General features: G+C 48.5%; 1 protein-coding gene across 7 annotated transcripts in view; it reads left to right on the top strand.

Moving 5' to 3' along the window:
- The first annotated feature begins 9,954 nt into the window (after window positions 1-9,954).
- Window positions 9,955-15,517, top strand: part of Tmem229b (transmembrane protein 229B) — a 41,107-nt gene continuing 35,544 nt past the window's right edge. For 2 of the 7 annotated variants that reach the window (XM_026779701.1, XM_026779696.1), the window contains exon 1: window positions 10,162-10,487. The gene's annotated coding sequence lies outside the window, so the exon portion shown is untranslated. The other 5 variants (XM_013346850.2, XM_005343255.3, XM_026779726.1 and 2 more) reach the window with 5 other exon arrangements.

Genomic DNA, 15,517 nt, shown 5'->3' with positions numbered 1-15,517 from the left:
CCACCACCACCACCACCACCACCACCACCACCACGTAGCAGATGAGACGGGGAGTGGTCAGTGATCCCACTCTCACGGGCTCAGGGCCAGCTCACTCTTGCCTCTGCCACCACGGTGGTCAGCTCTACCGTGCTGCCCAGGTAAGGAGCAGGGCCCGCTCTCCCAAGTGCTGCAGCTGGCGAGGCCAGGGTCAACTCTCCTGCTCCTATGACCTCAGGGCCAGCTCTCCCACTTGCCTCAGGCATGGAGGGGGGCAAGAGGGGAGGGCGTCTCTCCCCCACCCATGCCACCATATAGCAGACGGGAATGGAGCCAGATCTCTCATGCTCACGTTTTTCGGGCAGGCTCACCCCTGCCCCCATCCACAGGGTCAGCTTGGCTGTGCTGCCCAGATGATGGGCAGGGCTCATTTTCCTGCATGCTGCAGCTGATAAAAGGGAGGGATGCTCACTCGCCAGTTGGAGTTGTAGAGGTGAGGGGCAGGACATTTTCCCCTGGCTCCCACTACCACGCTTCAGATGAGGGAGATGGTACCAGCTATGTCCCTGTCATAGCCTCAGGGCTGGCTCACTGTGCCCTGTCTACAGGGTCAACTCTACCGTGGTTCCTAGGCAAGGTGCAGGGCCCATTCTCCCAAGTGCTGTAGCTGGTGAGGGGTTGGTTCAGTCCCTCACCTTCTGCAGGTGGAGAGAAGTGACCTATTCTATTCCTGTGAAAAGACACCACGACCAAGGCAGCCTATGAAAGAAAACATTTAATTGGGGCTTGCTTACAGCTTGAGGTGAGCCCATGATCATCGTGGAGGAGAACATGGCTGCAGGCAGGCCCCGCACTGAAGCAGTAGCTGAGAGCTTGCATCCTGATCCAAAGGCAGGAGGCAGAGAGAGGCTCTTGAAAACCCAGAGCCCACCTCCAGTGGCACGCCTCCTCCAACAAGGCCACACCACCCTGATCCTTCCTAAACAGTCTACAGCTGGGAACCAAACAATATATGGGAGCCATTCTTCTTCAAACCACCATGGGAAGCGTGTGATAGATTTGCATTCTGATGGAAGGATATCAATATGGGTGGTGCTAGGCTTGGGTTGTCTCGGGCTATATAGAAAAACCTCTGAACTGTCTGCTCCATTTTGTTGTGAGCCAGAAAACGCTCCTAAAACATAAACTTTAAGTTTAGGAGGATAGTTCAATGGCACCATGCTTGTCTAGCATATAGGAGGCCCTGTGTTTAGTCCCCAGCACGGGGTTGTGGGAGAGCTCAGAGCGGTTGTGACATAATCCTAGGTATTCAAGATACCAAGGCAGAAGGATTACTTGAGCCCTGGAGAAGTCAGTCTAGACAATGCAAGACTCTTACTTAAAACCAAACAATGATGAGATTGAATAGTGTTCCTAACCACTGTGCCAGAGCTACCTTTAGCTCTCTGAACTGCAGCTCAGAGAGGTGAATAAGTTAGGGGGTCACTTATATCTTGGCTCATACAAACATCCAGGAAGCAATTGGCTACAAAATCCACATGTAAGAGTGCGCCCTCTATTGGAGGGGTGAAGAAACATCATCACAGTCCTGTTAGGGTAGCACTGGGAGAAATTAGGTTTAGTCAGAACTCTACAGACCCAATCCACAGGCTCTTCCTTCAGGGCCTAGTGTGAGAAATTCCTCTGATTCTCAAAACAGATCTGTACTTTCAGAGTGCAGCCCTAGGTGCTTTGCAGAGGCAAAAGAGGCCTGTGGGCTGTCCACGCCAGCCACGTAGAAACTGTGCCAGAAGACACCAACCTGTGAGCTGTCCACGCCAGCCACGTAGAAACTGTGTCAGAAGACATCCTGCCCTCAGGCTGAGTCCACCATGAGGGGAAACATTTCGTGATGAAAACATGCTTTCCCTTTTCCTCCTGTTAGTGGTAGTTATGAACATTACATTTTTTCCTTAAACTTGCAATCCAAAGGTACCTAAGTATGTCATCGTAAATGGAAAAATAGGGGACAGAAATCACATATTGATAGGTTTTCCCCACTTGTTTTTGTGTGAATGTTTAATATTAATGCAGGATGTAAAAATGTTAATGTAAGTCAATGTTTCTGTGAAGCAGGTTCTAAAAATGTAATAAAATTGTAAATAAACCTTATAAAGTTTTCTAGACTATGCCAGTACTTGGATTTGTAAAAAACAAAGCCAAACCAAAACCAAAATAAATGTCTGATTGATGGCAACTAAGTGGTATTTGTAGCAGATTCTGTCTCTTCACTATACTTTTCGGAGTTGTCCTACATGCAAGTACACGTTTTTCTAAATTGTATGTGTATTGCAGTGTGTGTGTGTTTGGGGGTATTCCTGCTACTGAGTATCTGTGAAGGTTGGAAGACAGCTGGTAGGAGTCTATTTTCTCCTTCTACTATGTGGGTCTCAGGGATCAAACTTGAGTTATCAAATTTAGTGGCAAATGCCTTAGTCCACTGAGCCATCTCTCCAGCCCTCAACTACATGTTTTTTTTTTTTGTGTGGGGTGGGTGGGTTGTTTTTTCTTTTTATTGTCAGTCTTTTGTACTGTCCCTGTTATCTTGCTACTAAGATACATTAAACTACACAATTAAGTAAATTAATAAAATAGAGATAGGTAAAGTAGAAAGGAAAGAAGGAGGGGAGAGAGGAAAAAGGAGGGAAAGAAAGGAAAATGTCAAGGAGCGAGAGAACACTGGGGTGGGGGGAGAAAGAGATGGGGAAAGGTGAGGAAGAAGACAGCACAAACCGTTGGCTGGTGATGGTGCACACCTTAATCTCAGCACTCAGTAGGCAGAGGCAGCTAGATCTCTGTGAGTTCAAGGCCAGCCTGGTCTATGGAGCAAGTTCCAGGACAGCAGTGGTACACAGAGAAACCCTGTCTCGTGAAACAACACTAACTTAGAGAGGGCTGGGTTAGGTGTAGCTCCTGGAGCTGCTTGCTTGCCTCCTCAGGGACATTTGCCATCTGGGATCTGTTTAGCAGCCTTTCCCTTCATGTTGGTAACAGACTTCCGACTTCCGTTTCCCTGCTCACCTCTCACCCACAAAGGCTGGGGCTAGGAGGCTGATACACCGGAGGACCCTGCTGGGTCTTTCCATGGCCCAGAGGGAAAGTGCTTGTCTGACCTACACAGGAAAACTATGACCAGAACAACAAACAACAAAAGCTGGAATCTGGTGCTACCGGTGGCAGAAAGCCTTGGCTCTCAGTTACTTCCCACGACCTTCAGTCCCCAAACTGACCTAGTCTGAATTGCACACACACACAGGTGACATTCACTTTTTTTTTTTTGGAAGCAATGGCTCTCATTGACTGGGAGCTTGTCAAGTGGGCTAGGCTTCTTGTCCAGTGATTCCTGTCCATCCGCCTGAGTGCATCTTCCCAGACACTGGGATGATGAACCTGTGACATCACGCCCAATGTTTTAGTGTGAATCACGGTGAGGGCTCAAACTCAGTTCTTCATGCTTGCAAGACAATCACTTTACCAACTGAACATTCTCTCCAGCTCCTCGTCAGAATTCTTGCAGACTTTAAAAAAGCAAAACCACAAAACCGTAAACCCAGATATGGTGGCACACACCATTAATCCAGTACTTGGGAAGCAGAGGCAGGAGGATATCTGTGAGACTTACTTAGACCAGCCTGGTCTACTTAATGAGTTCCAGGCCAGCCAGGGCTAAAGTGAGACCCTGCCTCAAGCAAATAAAAACTTTTAAAAAACTGATGTGGGTATGTGGGCATGTGTGCTGTAGCATGCATGTGCAGGTCAAAGGTCAATTCTGTGGACTCGGTTTTTTCCTTTTACCCTTGTATGGGTTCCAGGGATCAACCTCAGATCTTTGCTTACCCAGTCAGCTCATCAGCTTGTTGTAGCAAGCTTGTGTTTATCAATAATCCTTTCTACCTGTGAACCTCCTGATCACAAATTATCATTCTAATATTTATTCTTTTTAGATTTAAGATATCTATAAACTCTGCATGGTGGCACATGTCTCATAGCTGTAATCCTGACACTCAAGAGGTGGAGGTAGGAAGGTCAGAATTTCAAGGTCATGTTCAGCTCCACAGCAAGTTCCAGGCTCACCTGGTCTGTGTGAGACCCTAGTCAAAGAATCCTAGATGATACAGACTCGTAGTCCTTAGCCTCTTTGGGCATCCTTTTTTCCTATTTGAAGAAAAGCTTGTTAGTTGGAAGCATAGATACTGCCTCAGCTCGTGCTTGTAATCTCAGCATGTGGGAAGTTGAGGCAGGGGGATTGCCATGAGTTCAAAGCCAGACTAGGCAATAGAGTGAGACTCTGTCTCAGAAAGTTCTTTTTTTGGGGGGGGGGTGTTGCACTGACATCCATTTTTAAATGCCAGCATGTTACTTTGACTCACCAAGAGTCATAGATCTTCCCTTCCCTCCCTCCCTCTCCTTCCCTCCCTCCCTCTCCCTCTCTCCCTCCCCCTCCCTCTCTCTCTTGCTTCCTCATAAAACCCATCCAAATATGATGCTTTCTGCTTCTGCTTCGCTTCTCTCTTATCATAGCATCTTCATAAACTGTATGTGGTCCTCTCTTGGTCCCCAGTTTCTGTGCCCAGACTTTTTCTCATCTGGCTACAGGCCAGTTTCTGCAAAAATTGCTCTCTCAAGTCATATTTTTCCTGACTCAGGGTCAAAGGGCAACCCCAGGGAACGTCCTCTCTATCAAGCATGAAGAAATTTTTCCAAATCCCTTCAAAAATCACGAAGAGTGTTCCTTATGCTGGAGACAAAAGTAAGCCCCTTGTGGATGGTTTGCTTTATAAGAAAAACAGAAATCCCTTGTCCTTCAGAAAATATGCCCCAGAACTTACTCTGTGCACATTTTAAAGGCTCCATAGATACTGTCTCAGCTAGGGTTACTATTGCTCTGATGAAACGCTGTGACCACAAAGCAAACTGAGGAGGAAAAGGGTTCATTTGGTTTATGCCTCCATCCCCAAAGGAAGTCAGGACAGGAACATAAACAGATCAGGAATTTTGAGTCTGGAGTTGATGCAGAAGCTATGGAGGGGGACTGCTTAGTGACTTGCTCTCATAGAACCTAGGACTGCCAGCCTCGGGGTGGCACCTCCCACAATGGGCTAAGCCCTCCCCATCAATCACTGATTAAGAAGATGCCTTACAGCTGGATCTCATGGAGGCCTTTTCTCAGTTGAGGTTCCCTCCTTTCAGAGGACTCTAGCTTGTGTCAAGTTGACATGAAGACTAATCAGCACACACACGTAAGACACTTTTAGTTTTGCACCATGGGGGTAGGAAGGTGGTGTAAAGATAACTCTTGACTCTGGCAGGGTTGGCGTTGTTGGTGCTATCAGGCACTTTGGGCCTGGCACGGTACAAGGCAGCTTTTACACATCATCTTATTCCCACGAGATTCCAGGGTGGGTGTTGTCGCCATGTCCACTTTGCAGATGAGGCAATAGGCCGAGGAAGATGAGCTGCCGAAGACATCCAACTAGGATGTGGATCTTGAATTCAAATCCAGGTCTGCACTGCTGTATAAATCCTAATGAAGACCCCCCACCCATTTTTATGTGTATATGTGTGGAGTGCATGTATGTGTGTCTTTGCATGTTTGTGGGTAAGCCTGTGCATGGGGAGGCCCCAGGTTGGTTTTCATTCTTTTCTACTTCATCCACCAAGGCAAGGCCTCTCAATCAAACCCAGAGCTACTGATATGGCTAATCTTGCCTGCCAGCTTGTTTTGAAGATCCCCTGTCTTTGACTCCTTGGGCTGAAATGACAGGAAAGTCCCTAGGTCCATCCAATGTTTATATGAGTTTCTGGGGATCCAAACTCTGTTCCTCAGGCTTGCATGGCAAGTCCAGTCATATTCCTGGACCAAGATATATAGATATAGATAGATAGATAGATAGATAGATAGATAGATAGATATAGATATATAGATATTTAAGTACAGAACTGTATTGCAAAAATATATGCCTGTGGCCCACCTACCTGCTCCATTAGCTTTTTAAGACAAGGAAAAAAGCATTCTGTGTATGTACGAGTGCTGGGTCTTGGTTTCTCTCAGGGTTTCTCTACCTTTAATGCATACTTGAGTGACTACAGCCACGATCGCCTGGTGCTTACCTTCAGCTGGGGCCACAGTCCTTGCCACAACACTGCCGGAAGGTCTCAGCATTCTTTGGGTGGAAAGCCTGGGGACCCACTCATTGCTCTGGCTGCTATTTTTAGGTTCCCTGTTGCAGCAGACTGCTCTGTCCTGGGTATGACTGATTTTATTTCTCGTCTCGTGCAGGTGGAAGAGATCTTGGTTGGGGCTCTGGAAGACCTGAGTTTGACTTATAGTCTCCTTTTACCAGCAGTGTAACCTTGACAAAACTACACAGATTTTATTTCCCCATTTATGTAATAAGAGATAGAAATAGCTGCCCTGCCCAAAGAGAGGTCAGCTGTGTAAACTGTTGTCAGGAGGAAATGATCCCTTTTAAAGACGAGAGAAAAATCCCATGGGAGGGGTGACCCAAGACGGCACGGTGCTCAGCCTGTGTCTCAGTTCCTGACGCTTCCTATGCAATTTTGCCACTGGCATCTTGTCCCAGACCAAGGATGGAAATATTAATATTATATGAAAACATTTCCTTTGACATCAAAGTTTATTTTTTGCATCCATTTTTGTTATACAAAAAGGCATTTTGTGGGCCCCTAAAAATATTGCTGGCACTGGATACTGTACCTCCTGGACCTAATACCTACGTTGCTGGGAATTCAGAATGCTGCCCGTAGCTCTTGACACCTTCCTCTGTACAATGCTGCTTCCCAGAACCCAGTAGAGACCCAAGCTGCTGCCAAACACAGAGAGGTCTAGGAGACCTTGTTCTATGGCAAGGGGTGTTAAGGATACCCCCTCCATCAGTTCAACCCTGCTGCTAGGTTTAATGAAGTCACCCTGGTCAACATGTCTGTCAAGGGGACAGTCTTATTTCTTTCTGACACGGTCCAGGGGATAGCCCACAAAAATGCTTGTCATCCTTCTCCCTGCCTTAGTCGCAACAGAACACAATTCCTGTTATTGAAAGCCTACTGTATGCTAAGGACTTCACATGCATTATGTCATTGAATTATTGCATCACAGTCATAAGGTAGGTGGTAGTGTTTCTCCTACACAGAGGTTAATGAGGGTCAAAAGTTCTTATCAGTGGCATTGCCTGGCTATATACTTCCTCTGCTGGTTTGAAGAGCCCAAGATAAAGCCAATCATTCCTACTTGAGCTCCAATGCTTCCCCCGTGGTATTACAAGGAATCCAAGCCCTTGCACGTACTGGGCAAGTGCTCTACTACAGAGCTACATCCCCAGCCCCAGTGTGGTTTCTTACAGAAGAAAAGATTGTCCAGGCCAAGAACAGAGTATGTATGGGGATGGGCATCCAGCCCCTGGTCTGCAGCCCCCTCCAGTTCAGAGATGTTCATTGTTGGTCCCTGACTAGGGACATAGACTGATGGAAGAGACATGGTCTCATCAGGCAATCAAGGGATGACATAGGATCCAATTAGGTTCAGAAAGAATAGACGCAACCTAACATCTTGTCTTGAGTGGGGCAAGACTGGTTGAATGAACCTTTCGTTCCTTTTCTTAGACTTGTGTTGCCTTGAACTTCTGAGACCTCTTAGGTCATCTGGTACATTATAAAAAAGGGGGCTGGAAAAATGGCTCTGCAGTTAAGAACATTTGTTACTCTTGCAGAGGACCCAGGTTAGGTTCCCAGCACCCACATGGTGGCTCACAACAGTCTGTAACTCAACACTAAAGGTTCCAATGCTGTTTTCTGGTCTCCAAGAGCACTGGGCATGGAGGTGGTGCACATTTATACAGGCAAATACTCAAATGTATAATTTTGTTTGTTTTTCAAGGCAGGATTCCTCTGTGTAGTCTTTTCTGTCCTAGAACTCACAAGGCCTAGACTAAGCTGGCCTTGAACCCATAGAGATTCACTTGTCTCTGCCTCTCAAGTGCTGGGGTTAAAGGCCCGTGCCCACCACCACTTGGATAATTTGTTTGTTTTGCTTTTTTGAGACAGGGTTTCTCTGTATAACAGTCTTGCCTGTCCTGAAACTTGCCTTGTAGACCAAACTGGCCTCATACTCACTGAGGTCTGCTGGTCTCTGCCTCCCAAGTGCTGAGATTAAAGGCATAAGGCCGGGTGTTGGTGGCACACACCTTTAATCCCAGCACTCGGGAGGCAGAGGTAGGCGGATCTCTGTGAGTTCGAGGCCAGGCTGGTCTACAAGAGCTAGTTCCAGGACAGGAACCAAAAGCTACGGAGAAACCCGGTCTCGAAAAATCCAAAAAAATAAAAAAATAAAAAAAAAATAAGGGCATGTGGTACCATTGCCTTGCCTGGATAATTTTTTTAAAATGAAGTAAATGCTGCAATTTCTTTGATCATTGAGACGGATAATATTCTTGGTTGTAAGTTGACAGCATCTAGGATTCACTAAAAGCTCAAGCAGCTGGGCACACCTGGGAGGGATTTTTCTTGGTTGACTCATTTGAGATTAGAAGACCCCTCCCCAAATCTGGGTCACACCTTCTCATGGCAACCTATATAAAGGACATGGAAGAAAGAAGTGTTTTGTTTTTTTGCCTGTTTGCCCTCACTCTCTCTGGCAGTTTCATCTATTCTGAAGTAGATAAGGCGCTCCCTCACTGCTATTAGAACCTACTTCTACTGGATTCCAAGGTATGTGGAAGTCCAAGGGAGACGTCCAACCTCCCGGACTGAACAACTACTGGATTCTTAAACCCATCTGTTGGGCAGCAGCCATTCTTGTACTAGCTGGACCACAGCTTGTAAGCCGCTCCAATAGATCCCATATATTTGTTCTTCTATCAGTTCTGTTCCTCTAGAGAACCCTGGCTAGTAAAGTTGTGCCTCTCCCAGAATGTTCCTCTCCCTTCTAGGTCGATTGGTGTGTGCACGGGCATGTGGGAACTGCACGCATGCACACAAATGTATGAACGTCCACTGGCAGTTGAATCTTAGGCCTCCAGAAGGCTAAACACTTGGTCTTCTACCGAGCTACAGTCTCAGCCTAGAGCAGCAACCATCGGACTGCTCAGATCAGGCTGAGGGTATGTGGGTATGTGAGAATCGTGGAAGACTGCTCGCTCTGGTTATTTAAAAAGGACATCCCTCTGCTTTCATGCTAACCTGTTGGGTCCGTTCTGTAATCCCAGCATTGGACAGGTGGAGGTTAGGAGGATGGGAAGTTCAAGATCAGACCTGGCTAAGAAAAGAAAACAAAACTTCGACATGTGGCATTATAGACATTCAAGACTGTCTGTTCGTCTTGGCTGAAGTGCCAGGACTCAGGGCTGTTACAGGAATAGGAGGGAAATTTCATTCCGGTTTCCCGCAGTACCCACGACTAGTTGAGAGGCCTGTCTGAATTTGGCTTCACTGAGCTGATTTCCCATACTCTGTATTCCAAATCGCCAAGGTATTATTATTATTATTTTCTGTGACGATCATTGTTTTGTACCTCCTAAAAGGAGCTCAGAAAGAACATATTCCATTTCATCTTTACGAACCAAATCGTGGACCTTGAGGTTCAGTCCTTGAACAAAGCAAATTCTAGTTTTTCATAAGCTTCAGTTTCTGCATCTTAGAAATGAGAATAACGATGATGATGAAAACCAAACAGCCCCACCTGGTCTGGCTGCGTCAATGATTAACTTGCATGGAACACAATACGGGCACACAGTGGGTATGCAGCACCGTGTGAAGTGCGGACCTCGGGGACCTGCGGCTTCAAGATAATCAGAGTCAATATTGTGCAAGCGGTTCCTTACAACTCCTACAAATCGGGAGGCGACCCTCACCCCACACCTGGAACGCATGAGTGGCCTGGGCAGGGAGGGCCAAGGAATCTTCACTGCAGCCACTGAGCCACCAGGGCTGCGGGTGAAGTCCTGGCAGGGGAGACTGCAGGCTGAGGATGGGTGGCGGGTGGCAGCTGGGTCGGCGGGGGCAGCGGGCCTGGCGGACACTCGGGCGCCGGGCGCCGAAGGAGTTAAACAGGGCCGGGGGCAGAGCGCCTGTCAGACGCGAGCATGTGCAGTTTGCACCGCATCCGTACTATGGGTGAGTGCCGCCGTCGCCGCCTGGGGCTGGGTTCCGTGGGGCAGCAGTCGCTGCAGCTGCCCGGGCCCCGCGCCGCCCAGGCGGCCGCGGACACTCTATGCGGGAATAGTCGCGGGCGGGCGGCGTGGGGGAGGCTTGGCGGGTCACTCGGCTCGGGGGGAGCCCGAGCGCCGGGCGTGGGGGCGGGGAGCAGGCGGTGCAGGAGAGCGCCCCGAGTCCCGGCGCGGGAGGAGGAGCGGGAGCCAGCCGGAGAGACCGCGCTCCTGGCCGCACCTGCGTCGGGCAGCCGGTCGCCCGATCCTGCTCTGCCTTGCCCTACCCTCGTACCCGGCCCCGCACCGGTAGGTGCCCGCGATGCCCGCAGAGAGGCCTTTCCGCCGCGGAGAGAGGTGTCTGAGCGGGGCGGGCAGCGGCCGAGCGCGTGGGTGCGGGTGATGGGGAAGACCCGGCGACCCCGTGTAGGGACACTACCGGATCCCTCTTCTTTGCTTTCGCTTTCGAAGCGGCTGCTGGGGCTGAAGAGCAAGTCGCAGATTAGATGGTGTGTCTGAGCTTGGATTCCCTGCGGGGGATGGGCGCACAGGGGGGCGTGTTGGCGAAAGGGGTGCACACTGGCAACTTTCCCTGCGTGAAACAAAGCGGTGCCGGGTTGAGGCGAAGGTGAAAGATCCGGCTGAGGATCTCAGACCTCTGAAGGTTGACACCTCCCCCCCACCCAGTGGTGTGCACCCCGAGGCCCTCTGGAAAGGACAGATGGGGGCGCCAGACTGAATGGAAGCTGGAGAGCCAGGTCTAGGGAGTGGGAACCACAGACCCTCCTGACTTTGCGGGCCCAAAGGACCTATTGCCTTCTCCTCCTTGTGCAAGAAAGAACTGGGTGCTTGATGGTGGGTTGCACTCTTTCGCATTTTTTTCAGGTGGGTGCCTAGGTCGGTGCCCAGCCCCTAGCTGCCAGTGCTTCATCTGCATTCACCATCTCTGTTTCCTGGTGAGAAATGGAGGGCTGGGATGAGGATCCAGTTAGCCCTGTTTCTGGCAAGGCCGGGGAGGTGTTGTCTTTTTTTCTCCCTTTCTATGACCAGTCAGAAACTGACCCGTTCCCCTTCTTTCCCTCGCCGGTTCTCCTCTCTTCCCTGGGGTTTCTCAGGAGGTGGAGGGATGATGGCTTCAGGCTCTGAGTTTGTAGTATCAGTCTCGTTGACACTGGTTAGACTTCACTGGAGGGCTCGAGGAAGCTGCATCCCAGTGTAACCTTGGGGCTCTGCTCACCCATTATCTCTGCACCCCAATAACAAATGATCTTCCAACTTGAGTTCTCTGGAAACCTAAGTCTCCCCCCCCCTTTTTTTTCCTGTACCAGGAAGAGGGGTCAAAGAGAGGGCTGGTAAACCTGCCTTAAGATTGGTATAGGATCTTTCTCTTTAGAAGACAAATGGACCGTGTTCCAAAGATTCCCAATCTTTGTCTCCAGGAGCCAGGTTCCTCCAGTTTACAGAGCGCTTGCATATGACCATTGGCTCTTGTCCTATGGCAGCCCTGCCGTCCAAGAGCTCAGGTCATTTACCTGGTTGGAAGGCAGAGCCCCATCTGCTTCTATGGTCTGACTGAGACAGAAGGTGCAGGACGCTCTGGACTTCTGGGTGATCCTCCTGCGTCTCTCTGAGTAAGCTATGACACACGGGTTTGGACCAAGGGTGGGTTGGCAAGGACAGCTAGGTTTAGAGACAGGGAGGGGTGGGCTGAGATGAAGTGTTCTTTGCCCTTTCTGAGACTTCGTGTTGGGAAGCAGAGACAGCAAACAGTGGAGATGGAACTCTGGGCTTTGGAGAGAAATGGCAGGTTGATTTAGTGTTGACTTTGGCCACTTCAAGATAGGAGCAAGGAGGGTTCCAGGACTTGTAAGGGGTGACGGGAAAAAAGGGGAATTAAGTGCCCCTTTGCTCTGTGGTCCTGGAACTAAAGTGGCCAAGGTCAGGTCAGGTGGCTAACTCAAATGACACGGACAGCCCCACTTCAGGAGACTCCTCCCTCCTGCTAGGCAGGCTTGGTTATTGCTCAGTCCAGGTTGGGTTTATCTCAAGCTGTTAATTCACAGCTGAAGACGGTGGCCCTGGCCTGACCTCCCCAGCAGCAAGGGTGTGAAAAGCCTTTTCCATGGACAGATTGTTCTTCAGAAACACAGGCTGTGAGGTAAGAAAGGGAAGCTCCTTTGACTCCCTCTTTGAAAGGGATGGGACCCGATTTCCTCCATTTATAAACAGATTTAAGAGTTGGGGGTTCTTGGATGAAAGATATTAGAAGAGTCAGTGGGCTTTAGACTACGTTTATCTCAGCCGAATCCAATTTGCCTGTTGTCTCTAAAGGGAAAACGTGTCATTTTACAGGGCAGGGCTGAATTACAGCCTTTGCGATAGGGAAAGATCGGTGTTAGTTTTAAAAGTGTTGTTTTTATCAGAAAAGTTGTTCTAGGGCACAGAGTGGTTTTTCTGCCTGCTCCTGCCCATGGGATGTCCTGGAGCTTTTTGAAGGAGATGACAAGCCAGAATGTTAGTAGTGACAGTCGCCCTCAAAGCCCTGAAAGGGGTCTTTGATGGTGAGGGGGGCCCGAGGTATCACAAGGCAGGAAAGTGAGGCAGCTTGGGCTTAGCAGCAGCCCTATCAGATCTGGCTGTCCTTGAGGAGGAAAAAGGATAGCTAACCCTCCCTCTGCTCGCCTGCTCTCAAATGTGTCCCGTTAGTCCCCTCCTCCCCTCCCACCCTCTAATTGCAGACAAGGTGGTTTGGATTTTAGTGGCTTTTTTGCTTTTTTGGTTTGGTTTGGTTTTTAAATTCTGGAACATTCCTTTTAAAGTGTAAATAATTTCGGCCTTGGCACCTTCCCAGCTCCTTTTGTTCATACCAAGTGGCGGGGAGCATGGAAAGGGGTTAAGATCATCTGAAATTGGCTATATTTTCGGCTTCTTCCCCCATGTCTCCTCAGAAACCAGGATGTTGGTTATTGAAAAGTAAAGGGTAAGCTGGTTTGACGGAAGGGTCAGGAGCTAGTGTTTTTGGTTATGGTCCTAAAGTGTACAGTTAGTACACTGACTGGTGTACTGACACTCTTTTCTTGGGATTTGAGAAGGTTTAGAATCACTTATCTTATGATTCGTGGGTTATACTTTTCCAAGATGCTTGAAGAGACTTTTGACGCTGTAGGTTTGGTTCAGGACAGACATTTGGGTTGAGCATAGTGACAAATGGCCTGCAATCTCAGCCCTTTGTAGGTAAAAGCAGGAAGACTTGAGGCCAACCTGCTCTACATATAGAGTTCCAGACCAACCAGGGTTATATAATGATACTTTGGCTGGGAAAAAGAATACACTTGCCTCAGATCAAGCTATGGGATGCTCCAGGCTGCTGTCATTTATGGAAAAAGAAGTGGTCTCTCCCTCTGGCACAGTTGTCAACCATAAAGCTGAGGCTGAGTGAGTGACCCTGCTCATTCGCAGGCTAATGTGGAAAGCCTGCTTGCTTCTCTTCACTCACACGAATGAGGCTGCAGGAGTGAGCTCCTGCATGTCTCCATGCAAAGGTTCTACTTAACGTTCGTTTTGCCATCAGTTCCCCTACCTATAAATTTAGTGGGGTTGAAATTGTAGGGTGAGATTGGCCCAGTGCTCCACCAAAGAATGATTCTCAAAGGAAATGTTCTGTTCCTTTCCCATTCTGACAATTTTGTGATGGGGTTGGACATAGCCAAGTCTAGCAATCTACAGAAAAAACAGTTATTGCCATTGGCATTTCTGAACTTCTAGACCCCACTGTCCCTTTTTCTCTGATGGCTCCTGGGAACTTTGAGATGTCCTTGTGTCTATCATGGCTGATGCTGTAGAAAAGACATTAATTTTTCTACAAATTAATCTACATGGGCAGGACTTGGGTCTTACAATTGTTGTTTTCTCTGGAATCTTGGCAGCATATAAAATTTCACTGGCTGTGTAGTGTTAGGAGACCTAATTGATAAGGGGACATAATTAGTGAGAACATTTCTGTCACACCTCTTCTCTCTAGAGGCCCCAGGTTTGGAGCACACTGGGTCATCCTCTTCTGGATGCTTTGCGGCTGGGCTGGAATGATGAATGACTTTTAGTTACTATGTCTATTCTTTGTTTCAGTTTTTAAGAGGCCCCTCTGCCACATGAGCTTTGGGACTGGTCCATTTTCACAAGAGAGGCTTTAGTAGGACCTTGATACCTGCCCTGGGTCTAGAGATGTCAGCCGAGAGATTGAAGGGCCACAGAGGGAGGGGGCTCTTCTCTGAACTTCCGAGGAAGCACTTCCTACTTTGAGGTGCATGTACACACAAGGCTTCAGTTAGTGCAGCAAGAAGCCTGACTTCTAGCTAATAATGGCCCTTCTATGGACCACCGACAAAGGATCTATTTTGCTATCATTTAAAATTTTTGAGAGTTGTATATATGATTACCTCATTCCCCTTCCTTTTCCCTTCCAACTCTTCCGGTGCCCCAAATTCCTCTCATGACTGCTTAACTAGGACCTGTTACATACATAACCTACCGAGTCATGGTAGATGTGTTTGTGGGTGACCACTTACTTACTTAGGCTTGGATAAATCAAGGGGCTCCTCTCTAAAGAGAACTGATTTTCCTTCTCTCAGAAGTCTATGATTGCCTGTAGGTGGACCTTATCAAATTTCCCCCATCCATGTTGGTATGCCAAACGATGTGGTCATTGTGTACATCTTGTATAGGCAACCATGTTGTTGAGATCTCATGGGAGCAGTGTCCCTGTCATGTCTGGAAGATGCTGTCTAGTAGCAGGCGTCCTGGCCTATTGCCGAAAAAGCTTCTTTCATGAGAGGCGAGAGCTACAGCTATCTGTGGGTATGAGGATAAGCATTTAGAGTACTGTTAGAAATGATACTGGTCGAGGAAACTGGCAGTGGTGGGTTCTTCTCTATGGTCCGTGACCTCTCCAGACATGAGGAACTAGCTAGTTTCCAGCGCCTGGTATCAACTTCCCTTCTGTTAAGCAGGCTTTTAAGTCCAATTAGATAACTGTCGGTTAGCACCCCCAAGATAAAAAGGCAGTTACTGCACCATGGGGGATGTCTTGCTAGGTCAGCCCCTGTTGTGGTTCCTAGCCCTTCAGCTGGGCTGGACTGACGATTGCTTTTCTCCCTTGACAGCTTGCAGAACACCTTCTAATACTACGAGAGTTAGTGCTCAGGGAGGACCGCGGGTCTGTTTCTAGCACATGTACAACCGCCATATCTGTCTAAAGGGCATTCTTAACTACAGTCTCCATCTTAGTTCCCAACACACACACACACACACACACACACACACACACACACACACACACACAC

Source organism: Microtus ochrogaster, chromosome 1, assembly GCF_000317375.1.
Source record: "Microtus ochrogaster isolate Prairie Vole_2 chromosome 1, MicOch1.0, whole genome shotgun sequence".
In the NCBI taxonomy this organism is placed as follows: Eukaryota; Metazoa; Chordata; class Mammalia; order Rodentia; family Cricetidae; genus Microtus; species Microtus ochrogaster.
This window is presented reverse-complemented; position numbering and strand designations above follow the sequence as displayed.